This window comes from Lithobates pipiens, unplaced genomic scaffold (assembly GCF_037356315.1).
Source record: "Lithobates pipiens isolate NorthernLeopardFrog02 unplaced genomic scaffold, aLitPip1_a1.2 Scaffold_13, whole genome shotgun sequence".
NCBI classification, from domain to species: domain Eukaryota; kingdom Metazoa; phylum Chordata; class Amphibia; order Anura; family Ranidae; genus Lithobates; species Lithobates pipiens.
Genome location: NW_027507718.1, coordinates 222,145,639 through 222,161,519, shown reverse-complemented (window position 1 = coordinate 222,161,519; position 15,881 = coordinate 222,145,639).

The window sequence follows — 15,881 nt, the reverse complement described above, 5'->3', positions numbered from 1 at the left end:
CGGGAAAACCGCTCGTCTGTATGCTGTTCCGACGGACCAAAAACGAAGCAAGTATGAGACGGAAGCTATTGGCTACTGGCTATTGAACTTCCTTTTTCTAGTCCCGTCGTACGTGCTGTACGTCACCGCGTTCTTGGCGGTCGGACTTTGGTGTGATCGTGTTTACGCAAGACAGTTTCAGCGGAATTCCGTCGGAAAAACCTTTAGAGTTTATTCCGACGGGAAAACCGGTCGTGTGTACAGGGCATTAGAGAGATTTGTTGAAAGGGTAGAAAAAGCATTGCAGCAGGATATTGCTCAGCTTAAATCTGACACTACTCAGTTGGGAAACAGATTAGAGACCCTGGAACAGAGATTTGATGAGTCACTTTCCACCAAAGCTCTGATTTCAGATAGATGTGCAACCCTGTCAGATCGATGACTTTGAAAACCGCAGCTTGTGGGCAAATATCCGCATCTGCAGCCTGCCTGAAGCTATGGGCCCTAAGGGCCTCTTCCCTACTCTAATTGGTATCTTCCGGGAAATATTGGAGCTACCTGCTTTGGTCCCCATTAAAACTGACCGGGCCCACAGGGCGCTCAGATTGCCATTCCAAGATGTGAATAACCCAAGGGATATTATCTGTAAATTACACAATCATACTCTTAAAGACGGCATTATGCAAAGGATGTGCAGGAAGCGTTTTTACGATGGGGCCCACCTTTTCTTCTATCAAGATCTCTCCAGGCGTACCCTTATGCAGTGTAGGGCGCGTCGCCCCCTATTGGCCGCCATTCAGGAGGCAGGCCTCACCTACCGCTGGGTATTTCCCTTTTACCTGCAGGTTACCAAAGAGGGACGCCAAGTCACTCTGCGCACAAAAGATGACCTTCCACATTTTCTGGTTGATTTGGAGCTGACCCCTGTTGATTTCCCGGATTGGAGAGGGATGTTGGACTTTCCCACAGTTCAGCTTCCTCAACCTTGGATCCTAGCTGGACGCAAAAGTCGCAAGAGAGGACGAAGGTGCCCAGCTTTGGGTTCATCTCCTAGTCTTTCTACCCCCCAGGACTGAAGGACTACATGCAGGGTGGTTTACGCCTCCTGCTCTGTACACTTGATGGCTTTCACCAGCAGCCTTCGCCCTTTGGTGTGAAAGCCAGCTTTGGTAGGCCCGGTCCCAGTTTACACTCATACCTCAGTTACAATTCAGGCTGCATGAGCCTTGGACTTGTTGCCCTCAGCCCGGACTGGAACGCTTATTAGTCCCCCCTTCTCAATGGCACCTAATCAGGTGCGGTGTACGGAGGATGAGCCTCCTCATCCCTTTTAGGCTGGTTCACATTCTCCAAGTAGGCCAATCCTATACAAATGTGGATATCTGATGGTATCACAGGTGGGGGCTGAGGGTCTCCTCCATTGTGGGGGGTCGCACCCAGCACCATACCTGCAGATGACTCAATGGTGGGATTGGTTAATACCAATCTACTCTTTTCTCTATATTGTATTTCCATGTTTAATATCTTCTCTTTTCCATGTTTTTACTTTTATTTTTTCCTCAGGACATGCCTATCGCTCCATTGCCTGAGCCGCATGTACTGGCCATCAGAACTACCAGGGGTTTCCTGGTGGGCCGATGGCTCAGTGGGCCAGTGGCTCAGTGGGCCTGTCAGGCGCAGTCCTGGAGCCGCTCCTCACTGACAGTGAGAGATCATGATTTCACTCCTGTCACCAAGGAGCAGCTGCCGACACTTGCTGAAGTGAGGATTAGGCTTTCTGCTCCCTCCAGCCTGCAGGGGGAGATAGATAGCCAGCAGACTTTTCCTCCTCTCTCCCCTTATCATTTGTCACTTATCACATGACTGGAGAGAGGAATGAGAAGCTGCCTTCATTCTGGAGAGATTTCAGTGAGTACACGTGGGAGGGGGAGGAGAGGGGGGACACTCTGATGCAAAGTGGGCTCTCTGATGCAAAGGGAGGACACTCTGATGCAAAGGGAGGACACTCTGATGCAAAGGGAGGACACTCTGATGCAAGGGGGGGGGGGCTGATTTCTTTGAAACCCTATATGCCCACAAATACCCCATGTTGTCATCTACAGTTAAGAGAGATTTAGCCTCTTTGACTAAGATAGCCTTCACGTGGGTGGGACGGGTGAATATCATAAAGATGAATATCCTCCCCAGGATACTATTCCTATATGCAGATGGTGCCGATACCCCATGTCCAGAGGCTTTTTCCCCACAGGGGGCTCTCTGAGATTACTAATTAATCAGTTATGGGGTCTGCCCCCCCCCCCGTGTCCCCATCGGCTCCGCTCGGGGGGTTTCTTTGGTTTCCCCTTGGCGAACAAATTGCTTTCTATGGACCATGGGCGGATGATGGCAATGCCAGTTGTGGTAAATTCATGGAGGATGGTAACTTACTGGCCTTTGCAGTTCTAAGGGCATGGCGGGGTGGCTTTCCAATGGACTTTTGGCGTTAGACAGCTCCATCATTTCTTTGCTCAACATGGCAGTGCTATTAGTGACATGTCTTTTCTTACACCTTTCGAACGTCTCTTCGTAGCAGAAGAACCTATACCCTATATGGAAACCGAACTTTACCAATTATTAGGCTCCGCCACTCCTGATGCCAAACCTCTATTTTTCCGGGCCTGGGAATGTGACTTGGGGCTTGTTTTCTTTGAGACCCAGCTGACCCACCTGTACCAGCTTACCCACTCTAGTCCAATGCACTCAAAAATGCAAGAGACAAAGATTCTGTCTCGCTGGTACAGGGTGCCTGCTGACCTGGCACTTATTTATCCTTCTGCCTCTGACCTATGCTGGTGAGGATGTGGTCATAGATGCACACTGCTACACCTGTGATGGGAATGCCCTGTGATAGAGCCTTTCTAGAAGGATGTTAAAAACTAGATACAGGATATTCTTGGTCTGAACGTTCCCATCTCTGGTACATTTTCATCTCCCTCCTCTGCCAATTAGTCAATATAAGAAAAGTGTACTGCCTCATCTTTTAAATGAGGCCAGGCGCTTGCTGCCAAAATATTGGAAACACGCACAAATTCCTAGCAGAGAAGAGTGGATACAAGGGGTGAATGAGATCAGAGATGCAGAGGAATGGATAGCAACCTGCAAAGGTACACACAAATTCTTCTCTAGCATATGGGCAGTATGGCTAGAGCACGTTCCAGACACACAGTTAGTTTCTTCTAGCATGGGCTTGGAACTTCTGGAGTTGGCGGAGCCCTCCCTTGGGCAGTGTCAACGTTCTCAGCAGTAGTAAGATGGAGTTTTTTTTTCAGCTGCAGGACTGGTCCTCCTCCACTCTCTGCCACCTTCTCTGCTAAACATCGGTGGACGTCGGTGTGAGCGATTCGCCTAACAGTGAGCATCCTAGGTATGTGCCTGATTTCTTCCTTCTCTTCTTATCTTTCGTTTAGTTATATGTTAGTTTTATCCTTTTTTGTTTTAAAATGCATACAATTGACAACTGCATTGTTACTGGACATAGCATTTAAGCTGTCTTTGACGGTCTAGGACTGATCCTGGAACTTACTCGCTCAACAGTTATTTTTTATGTTTTGGGTCCTTGTTTATGCCTCAAAGGTGGTTGCTATCCCCTAAAGGAGAAGGCGTCCATAGTTTGTAGATGGATTTTGTTTACCTACATGTCATGGAGATTTTCTATTTTTTCTTACATGTATGGTTATGCTTCTTGTGACTTGTTCCTTTTTGTTTTGTATAAATAAAGATTATAAAAAAAACAAAAAAAAAACATCTGTCCAGCTTTGAAACCATTTTCCTTAAAAAAATAAAACTGCCTGCTGTAGACAGCCCGCTAAAACACTTTTTGGCCAAACTAAATTTAAGAAGTCTTGGGAAAAGGAAATGATTAAAGAATTTTCAGGTGAGGCAGTGGGGAAAATATGCATTTTAGTCCTGTTAAAGTACCATAAATTCTAAAAAGGCAACTACATGATCCAGACAGTGGCAGGGCCAGGATGGGAAAGGGGGGCTGTGGTATGTGCCTAAGGACCCAGCACATACCAGGGTGTGCTGCTCCCTCCCTTTTCCCTGCCTCTCATCTGGCTTTTTTTTCTGTCCGGTGCACAGAGCACCTCCAGCACCAGCCCTGTGCTCTCTGCCAGCCATTGTCACTTGTTGTCTGTACTGAGTGGATGGAAGGAGGGGGGACCTCTGTATTATAGGGTGACCAGACATCCCCGGTTTCCGGACACTGTCCCCGAACCAAGTGTGTCCCCGGGTTTTGTCCCCGGATTGGATTTGAACAGGGGCTGGGGTAATTTCAAAGAATTAAACAAAAATATGAATTACACCTCCCCCCCTGCTCTGCCGCTCCTACTAGCTTATGAGGTGGGGGTGTATTTTTCAATATCTGTGCACCTTTCTGATGATCATGTGCTGGTCGGAGCGGAGAGAATATTTCTTCAGTTTCGGGGTGCATACCCGTTCTGCCCCTGCTCGCATGTTCTTCTGCCTTGGCTCAAGTCGCGGCTAGCCACCTACCCATCTCCTTGCCTTCCCTGGTGGAGTGATCTTCCTCCGCTCCCCACCCAGTAGTAGCCGGGGCCCGGAGAGTAAGGCTGTGAGGCGGATGGCAGCAGCAAAGGGCAGAGAGTCGCTAATTGCCACCATTACTAGAAAAAAAAATATGTCCCCTGAATTAAAAAAATCTGGTCACCTTACTGTACTGTGGGGAGGAATGAGGGGAGAACTCTATGTTGGGGGGAGGATGTGGGATGAGCTTTGTAGTGAGGGTGGGTTGGACTTGAAGGAGGAGCTCTGTACTTGGGGTAGAGGAGGATCTTTGTAGTGGTGTCTCTGTCAGTGACACCACCAACGCAGGGACATTTTTTCCTTTCAATGATACCAATGACACAGGGACATTTTTTCCTTTCAGATACACCACTGACCCTGGCATTTTTCATTGACACTAAAAATGCAGGAATATTCAGACTAATGAAGGAAATGGGGCCAGGGCAGTACTACAATGCTCAATATTTGATTGTCATGGTCCTGCATTTAACCATACTGGAGTGCATGAGTTAGTTTACCTATATTGTATGTTAACCTTTTTCTTTTCTATTAGGAAATACAGAGAGGATTATCAGGAAATTGGACTTTTAAGGTGCCAATAAATGTATAAATATATATATGTAGCGCTGGTATCCTTGTCTACTAATGTGTATTAGCATTTACAATGAAAGTCTATGGACGTTTCTAAGGCTTAGTGTTTGGCACCATCTAGTGGCCAAACACTGAAAGTGGACTTAAATGATTTTTGCTTTCACAAGCATTGAACTATTTACAGGAAGTGACTGTTATTTACATTGGAGAGTTGACCTTTTTACCCAGGATGCCGGGTGACCTACCCATGGACACCCTCTCTTGCACTGCATGCTGGGTAGGACATAAAAGGACACCGAGCGGCCATCTTAGGTCTCTTGGGAATGCATGGCCTGCCTGTGAGGACTTGTGAGCAGGCCTCCCAGCAGAAGCAGCCTATTGCCTTTGCGGAGTGCAACCCTGCTCGGTTGTGTGAGTGACCTGAAGTGACAGAGACACAGTGATCGGATTGGGAAGATCCAGAGACACTCGTTTGAGCATCGAAGACCAGGTCCACCTAACGGAATGGAGTGACGGAGCCGGCTGACGTAGAAGCAAGCTGCAAACACCGGACTAAAGTTACCATACGGAGTTTCCGATTTAGTTGGTGAGCGGGTTGCGGCCCACAGTTTTCTAAACTTTGCACCTAGTCAGACTTATATACAGGCCTCGCTGGGATCCATAGTCCCACGGAGGAGGAGTATAGTAACTGACACTAGGCAGGCAGATGGCCTACTTATTGCATCTCAAGTACTGTATTATAATTATGGAAGCAACACTAGGATCATCCTTAACTCAACTTTAATTACTTTAACCCTTGGATTACAAATTATAAGGAATTATCATTGCTAGCGAAGATAAGAAGATTAAAGACTGAGTACTTTAAGTGAGATCTCACATATAGCTATAAAAGTAGGGGGAGCTCCCATATATACATATATATATTGTTTATAACTGTTTTATCAAAATTCATTGTCCTGTCATTCTATGTTGGGATGACAGTACAATTGCTGTAATCACCTGTTTACCAATATATACAGTAAAATATAATTTGGTTCAGTACCCCGTTGTGTGGAGTATTGTTTTCTCCCAGCAGGTGGAGCCAGTGGATCCTGAGAGGACAATACAGGTATATTGTGTTATATTATATTGTACTGTATTGTATTGCACCACAGCTGTGTCAAGGGGACTGAGGCAAGTTAGTGGGGTTTATTAGCAGAGTGCAGGCCCAAATCAAGCCAGCAGCTCCTTCTGGAGTCAGTACTACACGTGGGGGCTCGAGTCCGGGATTTACCATTACCTCTCGCAACTAAAGAGCAACTGTCCGTGTGAAATCTATATGGTAGAGGGCTGTGTTTTTTTTGGACTGCGTCATTTCTGAAGGAATGATTGACGGCCACAGTTGGCGCATAAACTGTGAGTGGAGTTGGAAAAAGCCAGTGAGTTGCGCAACTGGAGGAACCATTGGGAGGAGTCTTGCCTGTTTCTTTTTCCTGCACGAGGCACCGCGTGAGCGTGTCATAGGAGAAAGAGGAAAGAGATTGTGTTCTTTGTGGAAGAAAAAGAAAATGTTCTGAGTGCCAGGAACATCGTCCATCATGGGACCCAGGATGCCTTTGGTGGAAGAAAAAGAAAATGTTCTGAGTGCCAGGAACATCGTCCATCATGGGACCCAGGATGCCTTTGGTGGGAAATCCCACAAGTGTGAGACTGTCTGGGACTTAACTAACGGATACAGGAATTCGCCTGAGACCGCAGAGTGTTTTGTACTGTACACAACGGGAGATGTTGGGGCGCTGGGAATGCTCTGCAACAAGTGCGAGGGACTGGTCGCAAGTCTCCAGCCATTTGTCCGTTGTCTGCAGTGTGGAGAATATTTGTTCAAAGTGGAGCAACCCACCGTGCCGCCTTGGGTGTACCGCATGGAATGGGCAGAGAAGTCTGCTGTGTATGCTCCTGTGGCAAGGCCTACAACTTCTACGCTGATTACTACAACCAGTGTCCTGGAGGGAGATGCTGTCACCACCATTACCAAAGGAGCCACTCCGGGTGTCATGGACAATACCTCATCAACCACTACAACAACTACTGTGCCTGCTTCTAAGAAAGTGGGCTAGGCCTCCTGTGGCCGCAGTAGAGGCTCAACTCAGAACTTGCCTGGATCGGTTCAGGGGAAGGAGATCGTTCCCAAGGAATCCGCTACAGATACGGGTGAGAAATCTGTGGCAAATGTGTTAAGTGGGACTGTACATAATTATTTGCCAACAGAGGAGTTGCGGGACTCGGAGATAGATTCCCTGTCTGATTTGTCAGGGGGTGATGATTTGTTTGAGACTTTGTCCCAAGAGATGGTGTGGGCCAATGCAGATGATGTGGCCGCAACCTGCAATGTTTCTGGCTGGTTAGCCCTAAATTTGGGGAGTGCATTGCATCGGGCGGGAACCCCTACAACCATTGACTTAACTTTGCCTAAACCTGTTAATTTGCATAAACCCAAGAAATTGTCCTTTGCTATGGTGCGCAAATCACCAAACTCCTGTGTGCCTCCCAGGGGTGGAAGTGCTTGCACGATCCCAGTGGCTGCTGAACAAGCGGGTGGCAACAGAGTATGGTTTGGAGTTCCCTTACGCTCCCAAGGAGATTATGAAAGAAATTGAGGAAAATCTAGAGCACTGGTATGCCAGTGATGTGTGGGACTATTTGAAAGTATCTAAGCCCCTCAGGAAGCAAGGACCCCTGCTATGTACGAGCATTTCACCGGGTGTCTTCAGCATTGGAGCTTTGGGAGACACATTTACTCCGACAAGGTTGCTATTTGCTGGCCAGGAAAGGACAATGTTGTCTACTTTATTACTACGGTGGACGCTAAAGGGAAAACACTAACTTTACCTCATCCAAGGTTTTATTGGTGAAACAATTATGGAGACTGTTTTTTTTCTTTCCTTTGCTTAACCACTTGCCTACTGGGAACTTAAACACCCCTCCTGCCCAGACCAAATTTTCAACTTTCGGTGCCCTCACAATTTGATTGACAATTACTCAGTCATGCAACACTGTGCCCAAATGAATTTTTGTCCTTTTTTTCCCACAAATAGAGCTTTCTTTTGGTGGTATTTGATCACCTCTGTTTTTTTTATTTTTTGCGCTATAAATGAAAAAATAACGAAAATTTTGAAAAAAAAACGAATTTTTCTTTGTTTCTGTGATAAAATTTTGTAAATCATTAATTTTTCTTCATAATTTTTGACCACAATTTATACTGCTACATATCTTTGGTAAAAATAACCCAAATTTGTGGATATTATTTGGTCATTGTGAAAGTTAGAGAGTCTGCAATCTGTGGTGCGAATCATACAAAATTGATCACATCTGATGTACTGGTGGCCGATCTCATTTCTTGCGACCTGAACAAGCCAGGAAAATACAAATACCCCCCAAATTACCCCTTTTTTGAAAGTAGACATTCCAAGGTATTTAGTAAGAGGAATGGTGAGCTTTTTGATGTTGTAATTTTTTCCCACAATTCTTTGCAAAATGAAGATTTTTTATTTTATTAAAATTTTTTCCACAAAATTGTCATTGTAATGGGCTATTTCTCTCACGTGGCATGTGTATACCACAAATAATGCCCCAAAATAAATTCTGCTACTCCGCCTAAGTATTACGATACCACATGTGTGGGACTTTTCCACAGCCTGGTCACATAGAGAGGCCCAACATGCAGGGCGCACCATCCCGTGTTTTAGGAGCATAAATTACACATTTAACTTGTTGACTACCTATTACACTTTTGAAGGCTCTGGAGCACCAGGACAATGACACGTGACACCGACGTGGCACTGATGACAGATGGCACTGATACGTGGCACTGATGACAGATGCCACTGATACCTGGCACTGATGACACGTGACACTGACAGATGGCACTAATATGTGGCACTGATGACAGATGGCACTGATACCTGGAATTGATGACATGTGACACTGATAACAGATGGCACGTGACACTGACAGGTGGCACTGATGACAGATGGCACTAATATGTGGCACTAATGACACATGGCACTGATGACAGATGTCACTATGTGGCACTGATGACACATGGCACTGATGTGGCACTGATGACAGGTGGCACTGGGGACAGGTGGCACTGGGGACAGGTGGCAGTGGGGGCAGATGGCACTGACAGGTGGCAGTTTGGGCAGATGGCAGTGGGGGCAGTGGGGACAGGTGGCAGCGGGGATAGATGGGCACTTTATTTTCATTTTACGGCTGTGATTGCCCGTTTACAGTGATCTGTGACTGTCTGTGTCCAAGGGGACACGGCCAGCACAGAACTTCCCTGATGTGCACCTGCGGTGGCGCGCAGAGGGGAAGTTAAAGGGAGTTAGCAAGTGTTAGGTCTACAGGAAGAGAGAACTCTGTGTCAAGGTCAACTACCAGCCACAGCACTTGTTTAAAAAGGACTTGCATTATAGCACTCTCACCGCTAGGTGGTGTGGGTCTGCACAAAAATGTTTGGACTATCGAACACAAACATGTAGGTTTCCAGCACTGAAGAGAGAGTCTCATTCTCTGATGAGAATGAGATTCTGCCTTCTAGAATTGTAGTCATAGTATGTGTTTTGGTTGTTCTTGTTTGTTTTTTTTCTTTTCAGGAATCACCAGAGATCGTCTATCAAGCTACCGGAGAGTGGGTAGTATAGATAGTCAGGCATTGTGGGTTTGTGTACTATGTGACTTGTTTGTGTCAATTGCTAAAAGTATTACATGTTCATTGTTTGTTTCCTTTTCATTCCCCATCCCAAACTTAAAGTTCAGGTACTCAACTTTCAGGACTGAAAGTGTTATTTTTTCTTTTCTCCCCAGACGAATGAGGACATCGTCTAAATGGGAAGGGGGAGTATGTAGCGCTGGCTCCTGACGAGCAGGCGCTATGGTTTTTTCAAGTTAACTTTCCTGAAACCACAGTGTGGTTTTGGGGCTAATTTACTAAATTTATGGTTTCAGCGCCAGTCCAGCTGGTTTCAGCGCCAGTCCGCATTGGGTTCTCCTTGGCCGCAGGTGTTGCTGTCACCGCCGGCAAGAGTAGGAACGCAGTCTAGCTGGGTGGATTGAATGTCACGTTCTTTCGGAACCAGCCTAGTGGGAGTGTTCTCCTGCTGTGCATTCTGGGAGGTGGTATTTAAGGTACTGACATCATGTGGTTCTCAGTTCTGTTCCGGAGAATATTTTCGGTCTGCTTGGTTCTGGTCCTCCTGACCAGCCCCATGGCCCTCCTGGCCTGGGGTGCGGAACCATGCAATTCCAAGTCTCGGAGCTGGCTAGCCCGAGGCAACGCAACTGCAGGGACAAGCCTGAAGGCATCTCAGGGCCTGTTGATTCAAAGGTGGTCCGGTGCCGTCTCATCTAAGGGAGAGCAACTGGAGAAACCCCAGGGGAGGAATCTTCAGGAGAAGCCCGTGCACAAGGCTGGCTTCTCTGAAGGAGCCTGGAGGCTCGGTTGAAGGACACTTCATGGATCTACACTCATACGGTATCGGATCGGATGAGAAATACTGGTACTGTATGATAGCTCTTTAAATTTGTCTATGTCCCTCAGTTACACTCAAGTCTGTGGCAGAGACTTTTACTCAAGTATTCTACACTCAAGTCTGTGGCAGAGACTTTTTCCTTAGCACCCTGCCGGCTGCTAGGCCTAGTGAGAGGAGGTCTATCCGGGGGTTGTAAAATCCAGCTGTGAAACGGTTGCTATTCTCTGGATTTTTTTCTATAAGAGACTTTCTATTTTTGCAGTCCAAAGTACCTGAACTCATTCCTAGCCCTCTACCTAAAAACTGAGAGACTCTGTTTCTACTTCAAATAAATAACCCAAAAGAAGATTCAGTGTCAGTTTCCACATTTTTTTGGGCCATCTACCACGGGAAACCCTAGACGGAGAAGCACTCAAGAAGGTAATGGTAAGCCCAATAAAACCAGCAGAGCCTTCGGGGGTCAGTGCTACATATATATTTACACATGCACTAATATATATATATATATATATATATATATATATATATATATATAGTCTTACACATATAATTTCAATCATGAATATTATAGTTCATATAATTCTTCATGACAGTCCTGAACACCTATTGCACATCTTATATTTGCAGTCGTATTCTAGAAATGTATACAGACTGAACTGGTCTGTTAATCGAGGTAGCAAAAAGAAAACACTCAATTTGTCTATAAGAGATGTTTTTAGGCTGTTGAGTAGGAGCTTCATACCGCAACGCTTTTCTCAGATCTGATCTGTTTCATCAGGAGAATAGAGGTAGAGTATATCATAAAGAAAACAAATGAGTACACATTGTGCTGTGAGCCAAGAGCCAATTCTGCCAGGTAGGAGAACACATGGAAGAAGTAAAAATCTGTTAAATATTTTTATGAGTTATACTCATACCAGATGGTATAAAAAAGAAAATCTATAAAGAGAACACGAGGGAAATGATTTAAGCATCAATGATAAATGTTAAAGCTGTTTGCAAAAAAAGATGAGGAGGGCAGTTTGAGAGAATCCCACAGCTATCCACAAGTATAAGTTGATAATAAATATAACAATCTAATGGAAAATAGACAAGTAAGGTAATCAGATGACCAACAGACTTGGCCAGTATTTGCTAATTTGGTTCTGCAATTGTCTCCAGCACCACAATCCACCATATCCCGGTGTGTTCCTTTTGGCAGCTGCTACACACTGACCCCAGAGAAGTTGAGAAGTTCCTTTTATGTCCCCCTTCTGCTGGTGATGGACACCACCTAAACATGATGTGTGAAGTCTTTGGTGGAGCAGGTGTAATCCCACACGTGCAAAATGCACACACTTTGAGGCTCAAACTATCAACATGGTGGAGGGCAAGAGTTCTGGTTTAGGAGCATCTAACCTATACGTCTATATGGTCCCCAATACCAGAAGGGGAAAAAAATGGCTTCAGAACACTTCACACACATATGTTATTTTCTCTAAAAATAACAAACATAATATACTTATCTGTCCTGTGTAGTGGTTTTGCACAGGGCAGCCCAGATCCTCCTCTTCTCGGGTCCCTGTTCAGCTCTGCTGGCCCCCCTCTCCTGTCGAGTGCCCCCACAGCAAGCAGCTTGCTATAGGGGGCACCGAGCCAAGTCACAGCTCCATGTGTCCATTCAGAAAGGGAGTCCCAGTTCGCCTCGCCCCCTCTCTCCCCTGATTGGCTAACTGACTTTGATTGACAGCAGTGGGAGCCAACGCTGTGTCTCAGCCAATCCGGAGGAGAGTCCCGGACGGCCGAAGAACTCATGGACATTGCTGAAGAGAGATAGGCTCAGTTAAGTATTAGTGGGTGCTGGAGGACGGCTGCTGCACACAGAACGTTTTTTATGTTAATGCATAGAATGCATTAAGATGAAAAACATTCTAACTTTATAACCCCTTTAAAGAAGTATTCCAGGTATGGATATTTTATACATAGTTACATTTGTAAATATGCATATACCATACCTGGCTGATCCTTCTGGAAGCTGGAAATAACTGAAGTAGACACCACTTCTGCAGTGATCTACATGTAGTTCGAAGTCTGTGCTGAGCAGCTGCTTTGCTGCATTCTGAACATACAGTAAAAAATTGCCTGCTTGGCAAGGGCACCATTCAGAGAATGCTTTGCATTTTCTCAATGAATGTAAAACATTCTCCCATTGGACAAGGTGGAGTGTTTGACATCGCCGCCCTGCATTCATTCAGTAATTACAGAGCATTCTCTGAATGGTGCTGGTGCTGAACAGTTGACTAGAATGCAGCAGGGCAGTCATTCAGCACAGGACTCGCAAGCACATGCTGATCCTTATGGTGGTAGTGGTGCCTACTTCAGTGATTTTCAGCTATCAGAGGAATCGGCCAGGTATGGTATATAGTTACATTGGTCCAAGCTGGATTATACCTGGAATTCTTCTTTAACCCATTCCCGACCAGCCGCCGCAGTTGTACTGCAGCAAGTTGGCTCCCATGGGCAAACCAACCTAACTGTACATCGGTTTGCCTTTTGACCACTAGGGCACGATGCAGGAGCCGATGCGTGTGCCCGGCGGTCACGATGACTGCCTGGCACCCACGATTGCTCCACACAGAGACAGAACTGAGATCTGTCAATGTAAACAGACAGATATCGGTGCTGTCAGGGGTGAGCAGAGCGATGTGTTGTTCATACTAAGTATTATGAACGATCGATCCCCTCACTCAGTCAGTCCCCTCCCCTCACAGTTAGAATCACTCCCTCAGGAACACAGTTAATCCCTTGATCGTCCCCTAGTGTTAATCCCTTCCCTGCCAGTGACATTTACACAATAATCAGTGCATTTTTATAGCACTGATTGCTGTATAAATGCCAATGGTCCCAAAAAGGTGTGTCAAAAGTGTCCAATCTGTCCGCCATAATGTAAAAAATACATAAAAATCACGGATCACCACCATTACTAGTAAAAAAATAAAACAAGAAAATAAAAATGCCATTAATCTTTCCCCTATTTTCTGAACTTTTGCACAAACCAATCAACATACGCTTATTGAGATTTTTATTACCGAAAATATGTAGAAGAATACATATTGGCCTAAACTGAGGAAAAGATTAGCTTTTTTTTTTTTTTTTAATTGTACAAAATATTGTGTTTTTTTCAAAATTGTCACTCTTTCTTTGTTTATAGCGCAAAAAATAAAAAAACCAGAGGTGATCAAATACCACCAAAAGAAAGCTCTATTTGTGGGGAAAAAAAGACATACATTTTGTTTGGGTACAATGTCGCAGGACCGCGCAATTGTCAGTTAAATCAACGCAGTGCTGAATCGCAAAAAATTACCTGGTCATTGAGCAGCCAAATCTTCCGAGGCTGAAGTGGTTAACTTTACACATGACTGTAAACCGTTGTTCCCCAGCAGAACTTGTTTAGCTGAACTGTTGATCTCTATTATGCAATTGAACCATTTTCTACACTAAGACAATATAGTGGTTATTATTTTGAGTCATATAGCAACAAATAGGTTTTCAAGTAATTCAATCAGGCTCATGTCATTATATACGCATTCTGTCTGTACTTGGCAAAAACAGTGAGATTTCCTTTTATGATACCTTGCATTTACAATGTACATTTGACAAAAGAAATGCAAGCCTTCTATTCTAACCGCTATATTTATATTTTGTATTGTATCTTTAAAGTTCTGATACCAGGGGGACAATGTAACCTAGCACCAGGAACATGACAACTTTCTCATATTACGTCAATTCAATGGGTGCAAGGTGTTAAAGAAGTGCACAGTAACTTGTTTTCCTGGGAAAACTAGAATCAGAGAAATGGCAGGGCAGTCATTTATGTAAGGTTATCCAGAGGTGTCCATACCTATCATCTTCTCCTACCTTATTATACCTTAACATGTATGCATTTTTTGACAAGCAATGTTAAGACTTAGTACTAAGCTGATACAGTACATATCATTTCTAACATACTAATAAGGAAGAACAGCTTACTTCTTATTTTCTCTTAGATGCAAGAAGGGAAAATTCACCTAGGGCATGCGGTACTTTTCAAAAATGCACTACAACGGATTTCATGGAAAGGCACATTTGTGATCTTCATTTTGGGATTTATTAAGTTTATATTGACATTGCACACTCAGTGTTTTTTTGCACCACGTTCTAGTGTGAATGAGTCCCTAAAGAATATTAATGCTTTCTAGTGTCTGTCATGTAAACGGTGACTGTATAATAATGTGGTTTATCATTGGGCACTTAAGACAGAACTTAAGGAAAGACTTTATTTATTTGGGATAGAGTAAGGGAGGTTTGTAACCCCTGTCAGGTGCTTTTTTTTTTGCCATATGTGTCCCATTGGGGAGGTTTCTCTTCACTTCCTGGCAACTGGAAGGGGGTGAAAATCCCTCCAAAGTGGGGAAATCCCTGGTAGGCACCAGAATTAGTGTCCCCAAATTAAGATTTTCCCTCTCTTCTTAATCATGTGGCCACTCAAAATTCACTTTCAGCGATAAGTCACCAGCAATAAAATGTGAGAGGTGTTCTAATCCTTTTCTATTCTACCAAAAAACTGTAAAAAAAAGACTGTTTGGACTTCAGCAAAGTCTTCAGGTATAACTGAATGCTACAACCTTACTAACCAGCAAAGAGGGTCTAACTAAACATATTTCTACCATATTAATATCAGCTATAGAGAAGTTTAGCTACCGTACCTTGTGCAAAAGTTTAGACCAGACTTTTTCAACCTTTTTACTTTCAAGAAAAACGTTGAAATAACTTTCAGGGCTCAGGAAACCCCAACTTAAATTATAAGACCGATCATCAGCATGATGAGTACAGTAGGTTGTAAAGAGTTTTAAAGTATAACTAAAGGCACAACTTATTTTTTTTGATATAGAATGGGATTTACATTTTTATCGATATTTGTGCCCCCATTAGGGAGATTTACACCCTTGATTTGTTCTGTTTAATATTATCATTGAGAGTAAAAGAAAATCCCAAATTTTGAGGCTTTTCCCAGAAAAGTAATAGAGGGGAATGGATTCCCTTGATTTTCAGGGATTTCCTCTCATTTCCTGTCTAGGCTAGGGATGAGCCCACGGTTCGAGATGAAACTAAGTTCGACTTGAACATCGGGTTTTGTTTGCTCTCAAACTAACTGTACTTATGGGGCGTATGCAGGAAATGTAAGTGCTTCACAATGTACTGCAAGATCGCAGTGCA